General features: G+C 40.1%; 1 protein-coding gene across 1 annotated transcript in view; it reads right to left on the reverse strand.

Annotated features, from left to right (window-relative positions):
• Pls3 (plastin 3) overlaps nt 1-23347 on the reverse strand; it is an 85220-nt gene extending 61873 nt beyond the window's left edge. The window contains exon 1 of the mRNA XM_048335760.1: nt 23227-23347. The gene's annotated coding sequence lies outside the window, so the exon portion shown is untranslated. The remainder of the gene's footprint in view (nt 1-23226) is intronic.
• Between the last annotated feature and the right edge of the window lie 1505 nt (nt 23348-24852).

Raw genomic sequence — 24852 nt, forward strand, 5'->3', positions numbered from 1 at the left:
ACATAGAAAAATGTGTTACAAAATAACTTGATATGCAGCTTGTATATAGCAAACCAGATTTTTCTTTAGTAAGCAGCAAGAATTTCCCTTCTCTTGTACAAAGCAACCAAGAATATTTAAAAGTGAAAGTACACACACACACACACACACACACACACACACACACATACACACATACACATGAAACTAGGAGCTTCATTAAACTATTTTACTTTACATATGTTTAAACATTTCTATAAAAATAAGCTTTTAAATTTTCTATGAATGTATTTTGTATTCTGGAAAGCAAAACCAAAATTCCTGGCTTATATTCATCCAATAGGTAATACTGGTTGAGCATGGTTTACAAAAGGCATGACTGGATGACATAAGGATACAGAAGAAATATGAAACATGCCTTTCCCCTTACTCAAAGTGGGTATGCTCATAGATGTTCGTATGATGAATATAGATTAGTGATACTAACTCCTTGAAATGGGTATGATACTTGCTTGGACTGTAAAAAGGCACAACCTGAGCCAATTGACCTGTGAATCATTATAATGGAATTTTAAGAAAAGGGAGGAAATGGTATGAGCAAGAAAAATTTAAAAGGTAACTTAAAAATAATAAAGTAGTGAGGCTTTCTTTGGTTTTTCCTCTATAAAAGGAAATGAATTAAGAGATGTGAGCAAACATGGCCATGACCACATCATTTTTCCACCACAGCCCGTCATCAGATTTCACTTTAGGGTAGGAACCTCTATGTCATCTCCTTTGAGTCAGCTCTTGTACTACTCACACAGGCAAAAAATAACCAAGCCATATGCCCATTTTCCATAGTGAGCATGAAATACATGTAAAGATTTTTATCATTCTTCACAAGACAGAAGGTCCATTTACCAACGTCTGTGATTTTGCATTCATCTGTTCTCTATGTCCCTCCACTCCTCCATAGAAATTCAGGCTATTCTAAAGATAAACCCAAAAGTTAAACTGAAACATTTCTCAGCTACTCAAGCAGTCTAAGCATCAACACGGATTCATGAAATATAAGAAAGAAGAAAACATGATAAGCTTCTAATTTCTTGCTCGGCATTCCATACCATTTATTCATTTGTCCCTATTTTTTGGAGGAGGGGAGGTGCTGGTCTCCGGGCTTGAACTGAGGGCCCAGGCACTAGGCACTGTCCCTGAGCTTTTGTGCTGAAGCCAGGTGCTCTCCCACTTGAGCCACAACTCCACCTCCTACTCCAGCTACTTAGTGGTTAATTGAAAATAAGTCTCATGGGTTTTCCTGCCCTGCCTGGATTTGAACTGCAACCCTCAGATCTCAGCCTCCTGAGTAGCTAGGATTACAGACATGAGCCACTAGAGCCTGACTGATTTCTCCCTATTGAAATCATTGAAAATGTGCAAGACTTCTCAAGACTCTTTCAATGAAGGTCTTTAAAAGCTGAATGATACCACCAACGGGGTTTAAAGTCCTCTATAGTTTAAAGATTTATCACACTATACAAGGGCAGTGATTTTGTTTCCTCTAGCCATGTATTTTTAGCATTTAAGACAATTCCTGGCAAAAAATTAAGCACTCAACAAATTCAAACTTGCCCCACAAAAAAGGAAAAGAAAAAATCTTATTTAAGCTGCCAATATACTACTGCTTTAGTTTCCAAACATTAAAATGACTAGTATTTCACCTCACCAAGAACAACAAAAGCAACTTTCAAAAGAAAGGACCACTGTAGCATTTCCTGTGGGCTTGCCCTAGTGCAAGATTAACCTTGTCAGTTCTTAGGAAGACATAGCAAATCCCCTTTAAATGACTAACTCCAACAAAGCATAACTTGAAGCTCAGGTTTCTACTTGTTACCCGATGCTGCCATCACCTCAAAGTGTTAAATGTACCCAGGAGGTGCTTCAGCTCTATTTGCATGTGAAAATATTTTCTGACTTCTGCTGTTATTGCAAATTTATAGAGAAAAATTGTTGCCTGATTTTCTAATAAAACATCCTAAAGATTGCCAATATTCACTTCAAGAACCTTACTAGGTGTCTAATTCTCCATGGAATTCTTGCAAATATGTACACATGCAGGAAACACAAATTCACTTCTGTTCAGTGGAGGTTAGTCCTTCACGGGCCCACTTGGCATCTCCTGAATATTTATTAGGTGCATCCACAAATATGTCTCTCTGAGAAATCCAAGTGTATGCACACTCTGGGAACTACTCATTCTGACAAGCAGCTTTCAGCTTTACATAGAGATTAGGATTGCTTCACCAGGTATAATTAATTCATCAATTCTACGGTCCTATTTCTAGCCCACTCTTCTCTGGTCAATTTATTTTGGTTATGCTGCCATGAAGGTTTTGTTAGCTTAATTCACTTTTGTTAAATCTCCAGAGAGTTTAGTTCAGCAACAATGGTTGCTATTTTCTACACATAATGGTCATTGTTAAATTTGGCCCAACACAGAGTCTTGAACACAATGTAGATTTATCCATAAGATTGGCTGCAAAAATATCTTGGTCTCCTAAAGTGGTTATATGCCCTTATCACTCAAATTTAAGGGGAAGACCTTACAAATTTTACTTGCTTTATTTTTGCTGATATGCTTTGAATTTCTTGGAAGATAGAGTAGCATGTATAAATGTAACACTATGCTTGCTCAGATTAACACACTGGGATGTAACTGACCATTCTTGCTCAGTTGATATTTTATTTGGCAACTTGGTACAACTAAAGGGAGTAATTAAAATGAATTTTGCCACTAGTCAAAGGGATTTTGTGGTTTTCATGTGATAAAATCACATTGTTAACAAAAAGTCAGCCATGCAGTTGTAACCAACCTGTCCCCATCCCAGCTTTTCAAGTCAGAAATTGGCTAAATTAAGTCTTTAGCTCATTCCTCCAGATGGGATAGACCATTTCAGGTTCACTGGCTCTGAGAATTCACTGGTTTCAAAATCAACTTATACCTGGGCACCAGTGACTCACATCTATAAGCTATTTGGGAGGCTAGTGTCAGGAGAATTGAGGTTCCAGGACAGCCCACGCAAAAAAAAAATCACAAGATTCTATATCTACAGAAATGGATGGGCATATTGGTGCATGGTTGCCACATTCAGCAATGGTATGGACTATAAATAAAGTTCATAGTCTAATCTAGAGCCTCTCTCAAAAACAAACGGAGCAAAAAAGAGGCTGCAGGCATGGCTACCTACTTATCAAGTGTAATGTCCTGAGTTCAGCCACTCTGGAAAATGGTATGGAGAGTCCTCAGAAGGCTAAACATATAGCTCCCCTATGACCCAGCAGCCCCACGTTTGGGCATCTACCCAAAAGACCACAAACAAGAACACACTAAAGCCACCAGCACAACAATGTTCCTTGCAGCACAATTTGTCATAGCTAAAATATGGAACCAACCCAGATGCCCCTCAGTAGACGAATGGATCAGGAAAATGTGGTACATATGCAAAACAGAATTTTATGCCTCTATCAAAAAGAATGACGTTGCCCCATTAGTAAGGAAATGGAAGGACTTGGAAAAAAATTATACTAAGTGAAGTGAGCCAGACCCAAAGAAACATGGACTCTATGGTCTCCCTCATAGGGAATAATTAGCATAGGTTTAGGCTAGTCACAGTAGAGGATCACAAGAGCCTAATAGCTATCCCCTTATGAATGCATAAGATGATGCTAAGTGAAATGAACTCCATGTTATGGACACGACTGTTATATCACTGTTGTAATTACTTTCAACATGCCATGTGAAACTGTAGCTTCTATTGTTGATGATCCTTTTGTATCCCCTTCCTGTGGTTGTACCTTATCTGAGTACACTGAGTACACTGGATACTGTATATACAGGTATTAGAAGTAGGAAAGTGAAAGGGAATACCAAAATCGAGAGACAAAGGATAAAAAGACAAATGACTCTAAAAGCAATACTTGGAAAACCATTTGGTGTAAACCAACTGAACAACTCATGGGGGGAGAGGGAAAGGGGGAGGGAGGAGGGGGGAATGAGGGAGGAGGTAACAAACAGTACAAGAAATGTACCCAAGGCCTAACATATGAAACTGTAACCTCTTTGTATATCACTTTGATAATAAATAAGAAAAAAATGTGACAGGAAAAAAATGAGTTATAGGCTGAATATGTATCTCACAACTGTAATCCTACATCCTAGATATTTGGGAGGAGGATTACAGTTCTGGAGCAGGATTACAGACATCAGAAGAATTACAGTTCAAGGCCAGCCCAGGCAAAAAAATAAAAAGACTCCATGTTGACAAACAAATAGGGTTATTCCAGCTACTAGCAGGCATAGTGAAAAGAATCAGTGTCAGTGGCAGACCCCTAGGCAAAATCAGAAGAGCCTATCTAAAAAAGAACCTAAAAGTGGAATAGATCAAATGGTTAGCATCTTCCTAATCAAGAACAAGGCCCTTGAGTTCAAACTCCAGTACTTCCAAAAAGAAGGTGGTGGATGAAGAGGAGAGGGAGGGGGAGGGGGAGGGGAAGGGGGAGGGGGGGGGGAGGGGGAGGAGGAGGAGAGGAGGAGGAGGAGGAGGAGGAGGAGGAGGAGGAGGAGGAGGAGGAGGAGGAGGAGGAGGAGGAGGAGGAGGAGGAGGAGGAGGAGGAGGAGGAGGAGAATGAGTTCACAAAATAGAAAAAGAGCTAGGGGGTTTGCTCAGTGATGGAGCACTTGCCTAGCATATGCGAATGTCTAGGTACCATCTCCCCAACTCTGTCAAAAATAGAATAAAGTAAGTATAAAAATCCAAATAAATCCAGGTGTGGCTCGTGGCTCACACCTGCTAATCCTTAGCTACTCAGGAGGCTGAGGTCTGAGGAACATGGTTGGAAGTCAGCCCAGGCAGCTAAGTCTCCATGAGAGTCTTACCTCCAATTGCCCACTCAAAAACCATATGTGGAGCTGTGGCTCAAGTTGTAGAGGACTAGCCTTGAACACTAAGAGGCTCAGAGACAGAACCCAGGCCCCGAGTTCAAGCCCCAGGATCAGGATAAACAAAACAAACAAACGGTTAACTGTTCATGATGAGTACTGTATTCTTTTTGTAGTTGTTATTTGCAGTGCTGGGAACCAAATCCAGGACACATGCTCAGGCGAGTAGTTCACCAAGATCTATATTCCAATCCACAGTATTTTCTTTCTTCTTGAGATAGTATCTCCACTATATAGTTCAGGCTGGTATCAAACTTGTGACCTTCCTGCTTCAGCCTATGTGCCTGGGATTAAGGTATCCAACACCACTCCAGGCTTCACATTCTCCATTACATGTTTTTTTCATTACAAAGTACAATTCACATTTACTGTATCTATTACCTAAGCAGAGTTAGGAGTAAGTGGAGGAAGCTTATGACTGTGATGAAACTACTAGGCATATGCTATATAACTTAGGGAAGTTTTCACCATAGAAAAATAATTCTGCTGCCTATACTCAGGGAAGTATATATGGACTGTGATTTTTTTCTATTTCTCTTCTGTAAACCAAACCAACCAATTCCATATTTCTGATACCAGCCAAGAATGATCTATTTTATTAATTATAATAAAAGTCATTTTTGAATATAAACAGGCTGGGAAAAAAGGATCAGAAGGTTTATTGTTTTGTGCCTTCCACCCCAAATCATTAAACAAAAAAGCCAGAAAAGCTTTATCTTGAGAAAAGAAGACAGAAATGAAACCATAATGTTTCATGTTCCTTTGCTGCAAAGCAACAGGTAGAGTTTCTCCAGTTTTTAGCCAAGGAGCCTTTTTTGTTTTTAACCTGACAGTAAATTTCCAAGTTTTCTGTTAAATCAAGGAATTTACTCAATATTTTTGTAGTGTTTAAGATTTGATTCTGTAGAATAATTGAAGCCTGAGAATATAAAATATTTTCATTTAAAAACTTCTGAGCCAGGCACATAACTGCAATATTAGCTCTTCAGGAAGCTGAAGTCTGAGAATTGTGGTTCCAAGCCAGCCCTGGCAGTAAGTTTCTGAGACTCTTATCCCCAATTAACTACCAAAGAGCTACAAGGAGAGCTGTGGCTCAAGTGGTAGAGTGCCAGCCTTGTGTGAAAAGGCTAAGGGACAGTGCCCAGGCCCTGAGTTCCAGCCAACATAGCGCGCACGCTCGCACACGCACGTGCATGAACACACACACACTAATTGACTGTTGAGAGCGTAATAAAATCTAATTTAGAAGAAATCAGGAATGGTAAAACCTTTTAATATATTTTCAACATATTAGAATTCAAGTTCTGCCAATCTTTTGGATATGTTACTGTATAGGAAATGCTTTAATATCAGTGTTAGGGCTTCAGTTTTGTTAGAGCACCAGCTCTCCAGATTAAAGATATGACCTAGAAAAATAGTTTCCTACTCACTGCACTGCTATTGCTAATGCATTTCGATTAGCTTGGGAAGAGCTGCCAGATGCTGAATTTTGGAGATATTAATGACATGGCATGTCTACTGCCATCTTGTTAACAGGTGAAAGAAAATATTAGTTAGGATAAACTGATTCAAAGAGGAAGAAACATTGCTAGTAAACAATATTGGATCCTGGCTGTAATATTTACATATACAGACAGAATAGTGGTATATTAGGTCTATTACTAAAATCAGGTTCTCCAGTAATGGAGACTGTCTCCTTCACCAATGGCCTTGAACACTGTATGCTAGGATAAATCAAAATCAGGCCTCAGTTGCTTCATCTGTAAAATCAGTGACTGCATTGAGTTCATCAAATGGTAGCACATTGTTTTATTTATCTTAGTGTGGCAGACATATTGGAGACAATTTAACAAAGACCCGTGAAAGGAATGAAGTAATTGTATAGGAAGTTCTAAATAGGTCACCAGGAAATGCACTGACATCCAGTCCTCCCCCCGCCCACCGCGTGTGTGTGTGCGCGCGCGTCTTGGGATTTGACCTGAGGGCCTGAGTGCTGCCCAAGCTCCTTTTGCTAAAGCCTAGCACTCTACCACTTGAGCCACAGCACTTTGTGGCTTTTGGTAATTTAGTGTGCATATGTCTCATGGACTTTACTGCCCACCTTCCTCTCTCAAGGGGCACCTCTCCTTTCTTTCAGAGACGGTGTTGTTTGTTCTAACTTTCAGTAACAGTAAATTGTCTAGCTCCAGGAACTTTTCTGTGGGTTGAGCTCAGAAGATAAATGGCAGAATATGGGCTGTAGTGATGCTAGATAGGGAGATCTGAGGGCAATGATGCTGTAGTTGAAACTGGATTCATTTTTTTCTATGGCTATTGGATAATTCCTCATTCTTATATTTTTGCTCCCAAAAAAGTCAATTAATCTTTATCAGAAAGGATGAGTCATGACCATTCATTTTCATTTTTTCAAATATATATTTGGCCTTCTGTATACAAGGACTCCACATCTATGGTTAGGTTAAAAAATCAGCAGAATATATTCACAAAAAACTGGCTGCACCGAACAGGTACACTTTGATTGCCACTATTTCTCAAACTATACAGTGTATACCAACTATTTAGATAGCTTTTACATTGTACTATGTATTAAATAATCTACAGATGACTAAATTCTATGGGATTGGTTTGAGAATGCAGCTATATGTTTAGTACCCACTAGACCCTGGGTTCCATCCTCAACAGCACATAAAACAAAGTACATGGAAGAATATAAGTAGATTATATGCAAATATAACCCAGTTTTAAGTTCCTTAGGGAACTTTAACATCCATGACTCTTGGTAATTCAGGGAGTTCCTGGAACCAATAGCCTCTGCATATGGAAGGATGACTTATGTATAAGGAGATTTAGACCTGCTGTGGTCTGGCACACTGTGAAGAAAGTAGGAGCATAGAGGGGTTAATTTCCTCATTCCCTAACAGCTCTTTGCAGAGGTTTATGGCCAAAATTTATTACTGCCCTTGAAGAGAACCACGTATAACAGAGATAGTACATTGCTGAGGTCCCCTCTTGTCAGATAAAAAAAATCGTCACATTGGAAATCTCAGGTTTTACAGTCCAATTTAGTATCTGTGACAAATATGAAGTTCAACCAGGAAATCAAGGCATCAACTATATTTGTAGTTTCTTGCCATTTCTGGTGATTCAGATAAAGCTCAAGAAATGACTATACGAAGTCTCAGAGCTGGATGTTCAGGTGATGGTAAATGGCTGTTTTGTGGCTTCTGCATTCATAGATGTTTCCACAGCTGCAGAACCAACTACTGCAGAAGTACATGCTGTGCACAACATGTACAATTTGGTAAAGCTGGAAAGAATTTTATTTTTGCAAAAACTCAATGGGGTGTGGCTCATTTTCTTGCCAAAAGGCTATTTTATTCCAAGACACTGGTGTCTGCTGACCTTCATTTATATGCTGAGCAATGTTCTATTTAAGTAAAATTAACTCATAGTGGGCTCGTTTTTAGAATGCAGTCATTATTGCAAAGAAATAACAATGTTTAAATGTGATTTGTTCTTAGTTTAGATTTGATTACGTTGGGTTACAAATGAATGTCTTTGTCTACAAAAGGTTTAAATTTGGGGGCTGGGAATGTGGCTTAGTGGTAAAGTGCTTACCTAGCATGCATGAAGCCCTGGGTTCGATTCCTCAGCATCACATACACAGAAAAAGCCAAAGCGGTGCTGTGGCTCAAGTGGTAGAGTACTAGCCTTGAGCTAAAAAAAGCCAGGGACAGTGCTCAGGCCCTGAGTCCAAGCCCCAGGACTGGCAAAAAAGTTTTAAATTTAGAAATTACTTTATGTTAAGAAAAAATACCACATTTAGCTGGGGATATGGCCTAGTGGCAAGAGTGCTCGCCTCCTATACATGAAGCCCTGGGTTCGATTCTTCAGCATCACATATACAGAAAATGGCCAGAAGTGGCGCTGTGGCTCAAGTGGCAGAGTGCTATCCTTGAGCAAAAGGAAGCCAGGGACAGTGCTCAGGCGCTGAATTCAAGGCCCAGGACTGGCCAAAAATAAAGAAATAAATAAATAAATAAAAAGAAAAAAAAGAAAAAGGAAAAATACCACATTTAAATTCATTTTCTCCACTGTAGCATTTGTGTACAAGTCCTTGGACTTGAACTCAGGACCTGGCCACTCTCTGTGCCTTTTACTCAAGGCTAGAGCTCTACCACCTGAGCAGCTTCTGGCTTTTTGGTGCTTGATTGGAGATAAGAATCTCATGGAGGGGCTGGGGATATGGCCTAGGGTCAAGAGTGCTTCTCTTGTATACATGAGGCACTGGGTTCAATTCCCCAGCACCACATATGCAGAAAATGGCCAGAAGTGGCCCTGTGGCTCAAGTGACAGAGTACTAGCCTTGAGCAAAAAGAAGCCAGGGACAGTGCTCAGGCCCTGAGTTTAAGCCCCAGGACTGGCAAAAACAAAACAAAACAAAAAAAACAGGTCATCAAAAAAATCATACACCACGATCAAGCTGGATTCATCCCAGGAATGCAGATTCGGTTTAATATACACAAGCCAATTAATGTAATCCACCACATCAACCGGAGTAAGGTAAAGAACCACATGGTTTTATCTCTGGATGCGGAAAAAGTGTTAGATAAAATCCAGCACCCATTTATGCTAAAAGCCTTGGAGAAACTGGGATTCCAGGGAATATTCCTGAATATAATCAAGGCAGTTTATGACAAACCAACAGCAAGCATAACTCTAAATGGTGAAAAATCAGGAACCAGACAGGGATGTCCACTCTGTCCCCTGTTCTTCAACATAGTACTAGAATTCCTAGCCAGAGCAATTAGGCAAGAAGAAAATATAAAGGGGATCCAAATAGGAAAAGATGAAGTTAAACTTTCTCTCTTCGCAGATGACATGATCCTATACCTAAAGAACCCCATTGACTCTACCCCCAAGCTACTAGAGCTGATCCAAAACTTTGGCAAAGTGGCAGGATATAAAATAAACCCTCAAAAATCAACGGCCTTTCTCTATGGTAACGACCCGATGACCAAGGCTGAAATCAGGAAAGCAACTCCTTTTGTAATAGCCCCCAGAAACATAAAATACCTAGGAATAACCTTAACCAAAGAAGTGAAAGACCTCTACGATGAGAACTTTAAAAGCTTTAAAAACGAAATTAAGTCAGAACTAAGGAAATGGATAAACCTCCCATGTTCCTGGATTGGGAGGATTAATATAATCAAAATGGCAATATTGCCAAAGGCTATCTACAAATTTAATGCAATACCCATTAATATCCCAACACCATTTTTTAATGAAATAGAGGAAGCAATCCAGCAATTCATATGGAACAATAAAAGAACTAGAATAGCAAAAACAATCCTAAGAAGAAAGAACAGTGCTGGAGGAATTACAATACCCAACTTCAAGCTGTATTATAAAGCTATAGTAATAAAAACAGCTTGATATTGGCACCAGAACAGGCCTGAAGACCAGTGGAACATAATTGAAGACCCAGAAACGAACCCACAGAACTATGCCTACTTAATCTTTGATAAAGGAGCTAAAATAATAGTTTGGCAGAAAGATAGCCTCTTTAACAAATGGTGCTGGCAAAACTGGTTCAACGCATGCAGCAAACTAAAACTAGATCCTTATATATCACCCTGCACCAAAATCAATTCCAAATGGATTAAAGACCTCGAAATCAAAAGACACCCTGGAAACACTGAAGGAAGGAGTAGGAGAAACACTTGGGCTCCTTGGCGCAGGATAGAACTTCCTTAACAAAGACCTAGAAAGGCTGCAAATCAAAGAAAGGTTGGACAAATGGGACTGCATGAAACTGCAGAGCTTCTGCACCACAAACGACATAGCTCGCAAGATAAACAGAAAGCCCACAGACTGGGAGAAGATCTATACCGGCCATTCAATGGACAAAGGCCTCATATCTAAAATATATGCAGAACTAAAAAAATTACCTTCTTCCAAAACAAAACCGCAAAGAACCGATAGCCCCCTCATCAAGTGGGCTAAAGACTTACAAAGAGACTTCTCTGATGAGGAATTGAGAATGGCCAAGAGACATATGAAAAAGTGCTCTACATCACTGGCAATAAAAGAAATTTAAATCAAAACAACATTGAGATTCCATCTCACCCCAGTAAGAATGTCATATATCAAGAAAACTAACAATAACAATTGTTGGAGGGGATGTGGCCAAAAGGGAACCCTACTTCATTGTTGGTGGGAATGTAAACTGGTTCAGCCTCTCTGGCAAGCGGTTCAGAGATTCCTCAAAAGGCTAAATATAGAACTCCCCTATGACCTAGCAACCCCACTTTTGTGTATCTATCCAAAAAAACCACAAACAAAATCACAGTAAAGCCACCAGCACAACAGTGTTCATCGCAGCACAATTTGTCATAGCTAGACTCTGGAACCAACCCAGATGCCCCTCAGTAGACGAATGGATCAGGAAAATGTGGTACATATACACAATGGAATTTTATGCCTCTATCAGAAAGAATGACATTGCCCCATTTGTAAGGAAATGGAAGGACTTGGAAAAAATTATACTAAGTGAAGTGAGCCAGACCCAAAGAAACATGGACTCTATGGTCTCCCTTATTGGGAATAATTAGTACAGGTTTAGGCAAGTCATAGCAGAGCATCACAAGAGCCCAATATCTATACCCTTATGAACACCTAAGATGATGCTAAGTGAAATGAACTCCATGTTATGGAAACGATTGTTATATCACAGTTGTAACTACTTTTAACGTCCCATCTGTATCTGTAGCTTCTATTATTGATGATGTTCTTGTATCACCTTCCTGTGGTTGTACCTACACTATCTCTGTAATCTTATCTGAGTATATTGGAAACCGTCTATACTGGTATTAGAAGTAGGAAATTGAAAGGGAATACCAAAATTGAGAGACACAGGGTAAAAAAAGACAAACAACTACAAAAGCAGTACTTGCAAAACTGTTTGGTGTAAGTGAACTGAACACCTCAGGGGGGGAAGGGAAAGGGGGAGGAGGGAGGGGGGTATGAGGGACAAGGTAACAAACAGTACAAGAAATGTATACAATGCCTAACATATGAAACTGTAACCTCTCTGAAAAGTCTTTTTTTTTTTTTTTGGCCAGTCCTGGGCCTTGGACTCAGGGCCTGAGCACTGTCCCTGGCTTCTTTTTGCTCAAGGCTAGCACTCTGCCACTTGAGTCACAGCGCCACTTCTGGCCATTTTCTATATACGTGGTACTGGGGAATCGAACCCAGGGCTTCAAGTATACGAGGCAAGCACTCTTGCCAGTAGGCCATATCCCCAGCCCTGTTACCTCTCTGTACATCAGTTTGTTAATAAAAAGTTGAAAAAAAAAAAGAAAAAAATAGATCAACCCTGAGGAGAGCTGGAAGATAAGACTTCCAGGATGACAATTGGAAGACAAGGGAAAAGCCAATTCTTTGCAAAGGAGAGACAGACCAAAAAAAAAGTAGGAAAAAAAAAAGAATTAGGATAGGGAAGTGGTAGAGTGCTAGCCTAGAGCTGAAGAGCTCAGGGACAGCTCCCAGGCCCAGAGTTCAAGCCCCACGACCAACAAAAAAAACAAAAGAAAAGAAAAAAACCCAGAAGGATAGAATTAGGGTATCAAGATGATAGTACAGTACCTGGAATGTATTAGCTTCTAAATTCCTATTTCCATGAAGATTTTGCACCAAAGACAAAACATCACTGTCTTTCCTTTCTCAGGAAGCTATGGCAAACCTTTTGCAAAGAGTGACAAAGGGTAAAAGGCTAACCAATGCAACAGCAATACTTCCAAGACAATATGTTATAAACTAATTGTACAACTTGTGGGGGGGATTGGGGAGGAGGAAAGGTGGGAGAAAAATGAGGGAGGAGGTAACAAATTTGACAACAAATGTACTCACTACCTTACATATATAACTGTACATCACTTTGACAATAAATTTTTAAAAAGAAAAAGAATCTCATGGACTTTTAGATCTCAGCCTCCTCAGTAGCTAGGATTACAGGCATGAACTACTGGTACATAGCATTTCACTAAAAACTTTGTTAGCTGAATGTATGATGAAAACATTCATATGTAAGTCTCAGCAGTGGTCCTCACCTTCTTGGCTAAATACTATTCTGTTTGCAATTAATACTACTTCAATATATACATTAGAAATCTGGGCACAACGTTTTGAAGGTTTCTTGAGTTTATTTGTCAATGGCCTACAGCCTTCTTTTAAATAATACATGTTTGAAACTACTCATTTGACATATCCAACTTCCATTCATACTTATACAAAGCTATAGACTGGGAGTGTTTTCTCCTGCCAGTTCTACCTCCAAACATTTTAGCTTGCTTTTTTTCCTGAGGTCCAAGCAAACCTGGAACACTTTAATTTAGGATAAGCTGTCAAATGTATGGCTTATATTTTTTGAATGTGAATCTGTCAATATATCATCTACACTTCAGGAAAATGAGCCTATTTTTAAATTATAAAACAATTTAAAATTATTTTATATGATAAATTTTAGAACTTTATTACAAAAATGGCTCACAATTTAAACTGGAGATCCACAAACTACTTTAAAATTTGTTGCATGTATCACTATCCTTCATCATTTCCTGAACTTTGCTTTAAAAAATGTCCACTAGAAAAAAAAATGTCCACTAGAGGAAAATATAGAAATTGTAAATCTAACATTAGCATGGACCAGGTACTTGTGGCTCACACCTGTAATACTAGCTACTCAGGAAGCTGAGATCCAAGGATCACAGTTTGAAGCCAGCCTGAGCAGGAAAGTCCGTGAGACTCTTATTTCCAATAAATTACTCAGAAAAAGCTGGAAGTGGTACCGTGGCTCAAGTGGTAGAGCGCTAGCCTTGAAAAGGCAGCTCAGGGACAGTGCCCAGGCCCTGAAGCTCCAAGACTGGCAAAAAATATGGTTTGAATTCACCCATTCCTAAACCCTGTACATCATCTTGAAAAAATATTTTACTTATAACCCCCTTTCTTCTCAGCATTTAAAGTTTTCACTGATCAATTTTTGCCTGTTTCTACTATTTTTGTCAAAAGCAAACTCTGTACCATTCACATTCCTACCATTTCTATTATTGTGGAAACACTAGAAAACTTGAGACTACCACCTACCCTGCCCAGAAAATTGAGCATCAATAGTAATTATACCTTTCATCCTGTTTAAGCTGTATTTGTGAGGAGCAATGTGTTTATAATGGCATCTGCAACTTATTAGGAGCCATGCTTCCAATTTTCCTTTGAATGCGAGTTCTTTAGAGTGTTCATTGGAATCTCCTCACAAAATAATAAAATAAATGATAACCAGGTTTCTGAGCTAAGCAAAGCTCCTCAAACAGACTGCTGAAATCCTCTACATAGTCCCAGTAAAAAGCAATAAAGTCCTTAAATAAAACTAAAATTAAAGCATTCTTTTGAATTTTGAAGGTCACACAGGGAAAAAAGGGTTAAAGGAAAATGGATAGAGAGATCTGACAAAGGAAATTAAGGACATTAAATGGTGCATAAGTGGAAACATTTATTGAACATCTACTACAGTTAGTTTATAAATTTAGTTCTAGAAATAAGACTGAAAAGTGGTATTATTCCCATTTTATACATGTGAAAGTTGAGGTGTGGTGAGTTAAGAAACCTCCCACAGAGGTTTGAAATGGCAAAGCCATCACAACTCATATTTTATGTTAAAAATCTATGCTATGAAAAAGTACATACAAAAGAGCCCACCACCCCCCAACCCGTGAGGAGGAGGAGGAGAAGGAGGAGGCGGCGGCAGTGGCAGTGATGGTAGAGAGGGCAAGGAGGAGGACTAGGAAAAGAAGGAAAATGGGAGGGAAGAAAAGCAGGGGACGAGAGGAAAGGCAGGGCAGGAGGGAAGAGAAGGAGGTGATGGGGCAAGAAAAAGGAAGCAATGAGAATATATTTCATGAAAGGCAACCCTTTCATGCCGCTTCCTGGTCATCATGGACTGTCCAGATCAGTACATTAGTAAACCAGGAGGAGGAGAGAAACACCATGGAAAAGTCCATGAAGCTGCATGAGAGAAGTTCAGGTTTAGTTATTCAATGCATAACAAACCATTGAAATATACAAAACATTTTTTAAGCCACATGTTAGTTGCTGAATGTGCACAAAGTGTATAGGCACAAAGGAAGTGGCTGTATCAGTTTTTTCCAGATCTATTATGCAGCAATCTGAATGAAATAGAAAACTTTTAGTTTAGCTCAAAGTTTACTAAATGATATCAAAGTAATTGAGCAGATCAATAGCTTGAAATAAGAGAGCCCCTCACCAGTCATAGAACCAAGTGCAGGTTTTTTTGAAGTGTCTTTTGGATGGTTTTTACAGACATAAATAATTTTCGTATTCTTGAGTTTTATAGCAACTTGAAATCTAAAGGCTATTTGACAACAAATCTGTCTCCCTTCCCCTATTCTTTTCCAAAAGTCAAACTTCCTAGGATTGTCCACCCAATCCAACCTCATCCTGTTTTGCACCTGTTAACCAGATTAGAATAAGTCAAGATAGTTCTGAAACATATACTTCATCTAAGCTAGTCCAGTTTAAAGTCATATGTAATTCAACATTTTTTTGTCAGTTTTAGGGCCTGACCTGGGCACTGTCCCTGAGCTCTTTTACTCAAGGCTCATGCTCTACTACTCTGAGCCACAGCTCCACTTTTGGCTGGAGATATGAATCTTGCAGATTTCCCTCCCCAAGGTGGCTGTGAACGGAGATTTTCAGATTTCAGCCTCAAAAGTAGCTAGGATTATAGGCGTGAGCCACCAGGGCCCAGCATGATCCAACATCCCAGAGATGTTCACTGAAGCAGGATCAATAAGATCTGGAAAGAATTTATTTGTCCAACAATATGAAATTAGTAAAAAAAATCATATAGCCAACATTTAGTATATCATACAGTGATTTTTGAAAACATTTTCCAAAATACTCAAACATGTTCTCAATGTAATAACCGAAAAAAACAGGTGCTGGGGCAGGGATGGGGGGCAGTAGACACATCAAACAATACAGTTTTTCATGTGTCAATTGCACAATGCCAAATCTTAGTACAATACAATGTAATTAGAGCTTATTATGTAGATTATGTCATGAACATTCAAATAGATCATACTGCTCTACCATTTATTTTATAAAAACTAAAACTTTTAAAATTTCAGTGTATAATACAAATTATATAAATAAACATGAATGTGTGTATGTTTACGTTTGTGTGTCTGTATATATAACATAGCTTAGGAAATCAAAGTTCTATTTACAAAAGTCTTAGTTCAGGGTTTTCTGTTTATTTCATTTTAATTATCTGCTATCATTTCACAAATAAATTTTATCACACAGAATTTTAACTAACAATGTAAAAAACAGTAAAGCTGGGTGCTGGTGGCTTACTCCAGTAATCTTAGCTACTCAAGAGGCTGAGATCTAAGGATTGCTGTTTGAAGCCAGCCAGGGATGAAAAGTCCTCATGAGACACTTATCTCCAATTAACCACACAATAACTCGAAGCAGAGCTGTGGCTCAAAGTGGCAGAGCCTTAGCCTGAGTAAAATAGGTTAGGGACAGCGCCAAGGCCCCGAGTTCAAGCCCCATGACCGACAAAAAAAGCACATTAAACAAAATAGTTTTATAATCATCACATTATCAGCAAGATGACAATAAATACTGCAGATTAATTCCAAGTTAATAATTTCTCAGTAAAGGCTGAAAATTTCCTCAGAAGTTATCTAAGTCCAGTATGTTTATTTTTCAAAGGAAAATCTGCATTCACTTCCCACTGTTTCTAATACTGGTGTCATAGAACATTTACTGATTGTCTCTTTACGAAGTGTTTTCCATACCTACATCTTGGGAAACACCTGAGTATTCATGAGCATTTTTAGATAAAGCCTCCTGTTGGATACACCGATAGACTCTAATGATTTCCAGTAAAGAACAAACTATCACTCAGGACTTAGCCAAGATGGGAGAAAACCCATGAAATTAATGACTTTAACAGGTTATAAAATATGAGGAAAGAAAAATAAGAAAGTATTACGTCGAGGTTTTTATTCTCTTGTTACCTCTTAGTTTTCATTACATTATGTCTGGCTTTCTTTCATTTTTGCTTGTAAAATTAGATGGCTAGAGAACCTTTACAGACAAGTAAAAATATGGTAAGATTTATTTTTTCCCTTCCCCCCAAAATATGGTAAGATTTAAATAATCTCTTCCTTTTTTTCCTTCTCTATGCTGAGGATGGAACCCCGGGCCTGATGCATGCTAGGCAAGTTCTCTACCACTGAGCTATGCCCTAGCTCCTCTGAGAAGTCCTATTAAAACCTCAGTGTAGCTATAATGTACAGCTCAGTATGTTGAATTCATGTAACACCTGTCAGCTAAAGAGCCAAAGCTTCATATCACTCACTTTTCCTTTCAGCATGCCTATGAAATGAGTAGATTAGAAACAGATGGCTTAAAAATAAAGCAAGCCCCAGATATGACCAGAGAACCTCAGTGATTTACTGAAAAATCACCCATCTGGCCAGCCTGCAGAGGACTAAAAGACCTCGAATTCCAGGCCTGTTGCCTTTTCCAATAAACACCACTCTCTCCTTGTCATCAAAAACATTTCTAAGCTTTGAAGAGAAAAGTTATGCTTTCTCATATTATAAAACAAATTTAATGCCTCAAAAATCCTTTTTAACAAAAGATATAAAAGGTGTCTGTGTATTTGACAGAGCTAACATTAGGCCTAGAAGAAGCCATTGGGAGGTGGGGTTGCCTTCCTGAAAAATTATGTACTTGGAATCAAGGCACATACAGTTGCATTAACATTTGGAAAATCAGTGACTGACTGAGGAAATAAGCTGAGTGGTACAGCACCTGCCTAGCTTTTGTGAAGTCCTGGGTTCTATTCCCAGCACCACAAAACAAAAGCTGTGGTAAATCAACTAATTAATACAACAGAAAGCAACCAGATTTTTTTTTGAGGTAATGGAACTTGAATTTAGGTCTTCATGCTTACTAGGCTAGGGCCGTATTCCTTGAGTCCTGACTCAAATTCCAGATTATAAGTATTTTTAAAAAGGAAAATCCAGCCAGCCTAACTCCTTGTACCAGTTTCATTTTATAAATGAGTTCCTCATTTATAAAATGCTTGGTATGTGGCACATGTACACACTCAATGTTAGTTATGTGTGGAATAATTGTAGGTGATTTTCTCAAGGTGGTCAAACTCTGAGTCAGTGGCAATCATGTACAGAATCCTCTGAGCCCACATCCAACATATTCTTCCCTCTGTATTTTCATTTTCATATAATAGCGATACTTCTTTGCCTGTAAAACAATTTATACTATTTTTCTTTCGAGTGCTAAGAATATGTTAAAATTCACTATCAAGAAGGAAGCTGGGAAGAGGTCATAGAATGAATGGAAAACGTGTGAAAAAAAATACAGTACAGGGGGGCCAACAGCTGCAATGGACACTGACGAGAGCAAACTAAGCAACTCAAGGGCAGCAAGGCGGAGGGAAGAAATGAGAGAAAAAGAAGGAACAGATTACACTAAGCAAAAAAAAAAGAAATGTATATGTATATATCACCCGATCTGGAAGGAAATGTTTTATTGTTAATAATCATAGTGGTCATAAGCATTGTAGACTAGAATGACAATTTCCATCAAGGGGAAGATTTTTTAAAAATGATGAAAGCACGGGGGGTTGGGGGAAGGGACGGCAGGAGAAAAATGAGGAAGGGAGTAATGGGTATGACAAGAAATGTATATATATATATATATATATACATATATATTCACTACCTTAAGTATGTAACTGTAGCTCCTCTGTACATCATCTTGACAATAATTTTTTTTATTTTAAGTTAGAATTTTTTTAAGTTTTTATTATAAAACTGATGTACAGAGAGGTTACAGTTTCACACGTTAGGCATTGGATACATTTCTTGTACTGTTTGTTACCTTGTCCCTCATACCCCCCTCCCCCTCCCCCTGTCCCCCCTGAGGTGTTTTGACAATAATTTTTTAATTCACTATCAAATATGAAATTTTCTCACATCTGTAACTACAATAAATTAATCCAACTATGAGACCATCTCCTAAAATTGATTGCATGATGAGACAATTTCCATAAAATTAACCAAAGCTCTTATAACTGAAAACAGCCCGTCATGAACAGGGCTATCTAAAAGAACACTCAACATTGTAATGTATCCAAAAAGCTTTTGAATCCTCCACCACATTGAGCGTATATTACATGGTACATCACTCTGCAATAATTATGCAGACTCAAAACATCACCCAGCTGGGCCCTAATCTTAGTGTTCTTATTCTCACAGATCAAAGCTGCCCCACTACATTACTTTTCCCAAAAAGAGAAACTACCATATGAGAAAGTATACAATAATTCTAAAAACAGATACCCAAAGTGTCCTGTATTAAGAGACATTCATTTTCAAATCTCATTTTATGCAAGCTATTCTTAGAATTGGAGCCAAACAAGAAAAGTTTGCTATATACATTCTATCTAGTTCAGGTTATATCAAATAGAGAAGTAAATTTACATCTTTATCCTATGTGCTCAGAGAAATATAGGCAAACTTTGTAAAAAGCCAAGTTCAAGTGACACCTAAAACAACATGGAATAATAATTAGTGGACTTGCTTCTTTTCTCCTGTTACTATTACCAAACATAATCACTTCAGTGCTTAAGCACCATGGCCAAGCTGCGTTTTCTTTTCACCAAGTCACACTGTTTGCCTAGGAGCAAAATTTCATTGGGGTTCTGATAGTGCCTTGGATACTGACATTCTGCCAGTTTAAACAGCCATGGTCAAGTCTAATGTGTGTGTAACCATTGGTAAAAGAGACTTAATCTCACTCAAAATATTACTCAATGGGTATTACTAACCCTTCTACTCTGAGTGTCATAGAACTCGTCATTTTTAGCAATTAGACTCTAAAAAGCAGCATTGCAACTGGAACTTAGACTTCAAGATTGATTGTATTACATCAGGCAGGGTGTAATTTATTTTACTTTTCACCCAGGTAAAGAAAAGAGTCTAAAAGTAGAAATTAAGAATCAAACTCACAACCTCCTCATTTTAATTACAAAAAATTGAGATTATTTAGATGGTTGCCACTACAAAATGAAGTCAGCAATAGTGAGAGTGATTTTTAAATGCATGGATATGAACTTAACAATGAACTACTGTAGACTAAACCCTAGTGGGGATTCTGTTTTGACTTGTTTGATCTAACATTTTACAACGAACTGAGCTGCCTATTATTGCAACTCAGTTGGGTAATAGTATCCCTCTTATTTTTATTTTATTTATTTAACAGTACACACTTATTAGTTCAATCTAAAATTATACTGTCATCTCACTTCCACTAGGGGGGTCTATCTACCATGCAGTTAACTCCAGTTGTTCAGGTGCTGCTTAAATCTACTTCCAGCTAATCTGTGCCACCAGAGTGCACTTTATACAAGTTCTAGTTTTCAGGCTTAGAAACTCAGGCCCAGAAGAAAATTAAGTGCTAATGTCATTCAGTGGCTGCTGCAACAAAACAAAAAAGCATGAGAGGAGGAAAAAAGTCAAAGCCAAAACCTTTTAAATATCCCAAATTCAATGTTATTGCTTGTGCCCCATTTTATAGAATAAATATCTTTCTGAGCATCGGTGGCTCACACCTCTAATCTTAATTATCGGGGAAGCTGCGATCTGAGGATCAAGGTTTGAAGGTAGTCAGGCAGGAAAGGCTTCAAAGGCAGCCTGGATAGGAAAGTCTATAAGACTCTATCTCAAATTAACCAACAAAAAAGACAGGCCCTAAATTTAAGCTCCAGGACCGGCACACACTCAGAAAAAAGGAATAAATATCTATCAATTCGATGTACAAAAAAGGAATAAATATCTATCAATTAGATGTACATTTACAAATAAGGAATGGTTTTAAACTCCTGACCTGAGTTGTCTCTGCTTGTTTTTATACTGTGCAATTTATGCAAATAGCTATTTAAATAGCAACACTGCCACGTTTCCCCCCCCAACAGTGACCTTAAGTTGGCCCACATGGACAGACAATATGGGATAGTTGCTTTAAAGCCTCTCATTACTGTAATGAAACCTCAGGCCAGCAAACCCAACTAACTTTATTGGTCAAATTTTAGTGTAAACTGTTTCTGCACTATTTCTAAACCAATTAATTCCAATCCACAATTGTTTATTCTAAACCAAGGATTATCCACCATTTTAAATAGATGGCCACAGTAGAGAATGGTTCATTTAAAATTAAACACTATGTCAATGAATATAGATGGTGCTTATTACTTATGAATTATCTTATGGGATATGACTTAGGTAAAACTGAAGGAAATGGGGTAGGAGTAAAAGGTTGACTTTCCTAGAAAATAATCAGATTTTTTTCGCTAAAGCCATAATGTGGTTGCAAGGGGAGAGATCTATGTCTCAACATTATTTCAAGTGCCTACTTAAAAAACCCACTCCTGTTTTTATTTGGGATAAAATCAGAAGTCCAAATTCACATTTAAATCCAAATAGAACTCCCAGGAGGGAAGGGGGCTACTTGAGTTACACGTCTTTTTGGTAGAGGTAATCTTTTTGGTAGAAGTAATCTTCGAAATATGGTCCTCAGCTATGATGGCCCAGTTTTATTGTCAAAAGAAATCATGGGACCATTACCCTGGGGACGTTAAGAGACTTTGAGGCTCATCAGGCTAATAAGCCAATGTGGGGTAGCTGCCGACCACTTACTTGTAATTTACTGGAAACTGCAACTCTAGGATGAAATTTAGGCTCCTAAATCATAGTGACAACCCAGTTTACTGCTCAGTAGTTGGGTTTTCCCCCCATTTCCTCCACGTCTTCTAACCATAGTGACCAACCTTAGGAATCTTTCCCCCTTATCCTTCCGACCAGGCCAGGCATGGTTTCAGACTGCTTCTCCCAACTTAGTTCAAGTTTCCACACCCCCAGGGATGCGGTACACGCTCAGATGCGTCACAAGAAACTGCCTCATAGATGGTAAGTGTCACAGAGTACTAACCCCACCTCAGCTTTTCATTAGGGTGAAGTTTGGTTGAGGGCCAGGGGACGACCTGGGGTGGGGATCACAACCCGCAGGAACACTACTGTGTCAGCGGCAACTACTAGGGAACTGGCAAGAAGCCAGGGCCGGGGTGGTCAGCATCTCAGGGCCTCTGGTTAGAGAGCTTAAGAACTGTAAGGGGAGAAAAGTAAACATCGACAAGTGCAGCTGTGCTGGGGAAGGGGCGACCCTAATCTGCTCCCGCCGCCCCTTGGGGCTCAGTGTCCCAGGATGCCTGCCGTCCAAGGATCTTTCGGGTGCTACACCCCTGACCTCGCGCTTGGACTGCAAAGCCTAAGGAGGCAAAGAAGGAAGCTGGGCAGCGGCGTGCCTCTGGGGGAAGAGGAGAACGGAAAGGTACTGCCTAGCTGGGCCAGAGATGTTCGGATATACAAGGGGAAAAAAAGTGCTTACTCATAGGGAGGGCGACTCTGGGCGATCGAGACGCCCCAGGCAATGGCCGGGAGGGAAGCCGGCCTAAGGCAGGCAGGGAGAGCTAGGTTCATACCCAGGCGCTCCAGCAGCCCTGCCCGGCTCCGCCCCGTTTGGAACCCTGGGGTCGGCGGCTTAACGCCCAGGTCAACCGCAGCCAAAGCAGCGGGAGCTGGAGGCGTCGCCCCGCTGCCGGCTCCGGGATTTCCTGAGTCCGGCGGCGGCCAGAGGGAGGGGGAATGGCAGTAGGTGGAAAAGGACAGCAAAGGGAAGTTAGGCACTTGGTTTTCCAGTTCGGGGACCTCGGCGCTCAGAACTGGCATAAGGGCAAAGGTGGGCGTCAATGTCTCCAGTCCGAGGTGGGCAACAAGTTAAAAGTAACTAGAGAGAGAAAAAAACACCATCTTCTAAAGTGACTTAACACAATAAGTAGGGGCCGAAGAGGGTAATGGGGAACCCTCAATCACTCCCACACATCCTTCTTACGAAAGATCACCAGGGCACCCTGAAATCTCTCCCAACCCCCCCCCCTTCCCCGCCTTGCACAACCCCCCCCCCCCCCCCCCGTCTTCACTGGTCCAAGGCACGTTCCGGCAGAGGTTCCGGGAGATGCTCTGCCGAAAATGCACTCCTTCCCATGCCCAGGAAACCCGCTCCATTCAGTCTCGCCAGCGCTACCGAACACTTACGTAAAGTCGCCGAGATCCCGGGTCTGGCCCCCACAGCCGCCCACCTCGCACTCAGACAACTTCTGCTCCTCGCAGTCTCTGCGGCTGTGGTTCTAAAGCGAGCGTTCCCTCCCTCCAGCCCCCCTTGGCCCTTCGGCCGCCGCCATTGGCTCCGGTGGTGCTAGCCGTCCGCCTGGGAACCAGAAAGGGGATTGGGCGGTGAGCCTGTCACATCAACTGGGTGGGGAGCTAAGTAAGGGAACAGGCACTGGGATGGGCACTTTGGCGGGATGGGAATTGTACACGAGTGCTAGCTGTTGTCCAGTCTCCAGACCCTTATTCTGCCCTCTCTACGTGGCCTAAGTAAGTTCACAGTGCTTAGCTTGGAGTACACGTTCAGAAAACAAAACACCAACAATAAAAAAAAAAAAAGATGGAAATGTCCTAACAAGTTTGAGCTTCATCTATTTAAGTCTAGGGCGGGAGGAGGTGCAGCGCCTCCCTCTCCCTGGAAGGGGGAGGGAGGAGAATCTCCGAAATGAAAGGCTCAGTGCTGGTTTCATCTGCTCTGATCAGCCCAGGTGCCAAACCACGTGGAGGGAAACCTCAGCTACTAACGCTTTCTTAGTTTTTGTTTGTTCTCAAAGACTGTCTCACTGTGTACTCCTGGGCTGGCTTGAAACTCCGGATTCTCCGCCTTCTGCCTCTCAGGTGCTAGATTAGGCATGTGCATCTTCCACCACACCCCAGCTCATCCCTTTCTTCACAAAGCCAAAATAGTTCAATAAACCCAGCAAGTCTCTCGTGTTTTTGGCCTCGAACCAAATAAATTGCCTACTGAAATCACCTGTTTGATAGCTTTGTCCTTGGGGCGAGGGGTGAGAGGTGGAGGTGGGAGTGACTGTTCTACTTGTTTAACTGGAAACTGGCTCTCAATTCTCACCAGTCTCCTTTAGGCAGTCAGTGACCTGGGGACATGCTCTAGCTCCTCAGAGTTCCATTTTAGCCCCACTGTCTACCATCTTGCCTCCAACTCTTAGCTGACTCGCAGTTTTCTCCTCCATATCTGCATTCCAATCCTTTGGCTCATCCTAGCTTCAAAAATCAGCTGGAGAGCCCAAGTTGGAGATATTCTCCAAGATCTGGTAAAGAGATTGGCTTGTAGAAAAGCTGGAGAAGCAAAAAGTTCTAAGCACTTTTCTGTTCCACTCAACCATTTTTATTCAGGAAAATGTATGTTTGGGGATAGTTGTAAAATTGGTTAGGTTAAATCCCATTTGTACACACACCAGGAAAATGCTAAATTAAGGTAGTCTTAAATTGAATTGTCTTATAAAGGAGCCCCTACTTCATCTGTGGCTGTGAGTTTCCTTAGAAAAATTGACCTATTGTGAATGCTAGGACTTCTCAAATGAGAAATGGGGGAGTTCGTATACTGGCTAAATGCTAGACTACCAAGAGGATGATTTGGCTCTTGGAAAAAGACTTGTTAAATATTAATTAATGATTAATCAACTGGCAGAACTTGTGAAAGGCACAGGAAGGTGAAAATGAAGTAAGAGGGCAATCATACTTTCCAAAACATTAAATTTCTGCTAGGAGAAATTTTGTACTAGGTCAGGTTTGGGTCAACACAAAAATCCTGAC

The sequence above is a fragment of the Perognathus longimembris genome, chromosome 28, assembly GCF_023159225.1.
Source record: "Perognathus longimembris pacificus isolate PPM17 chromosome 28, ASM2315922v1, whole genome shotgun sequence".
NCBI lineage: Eukaryota > Metazoa > Chordata > Mammalia > Rodentia > Heteromyidae > Perognathus > Perognathus longimembris.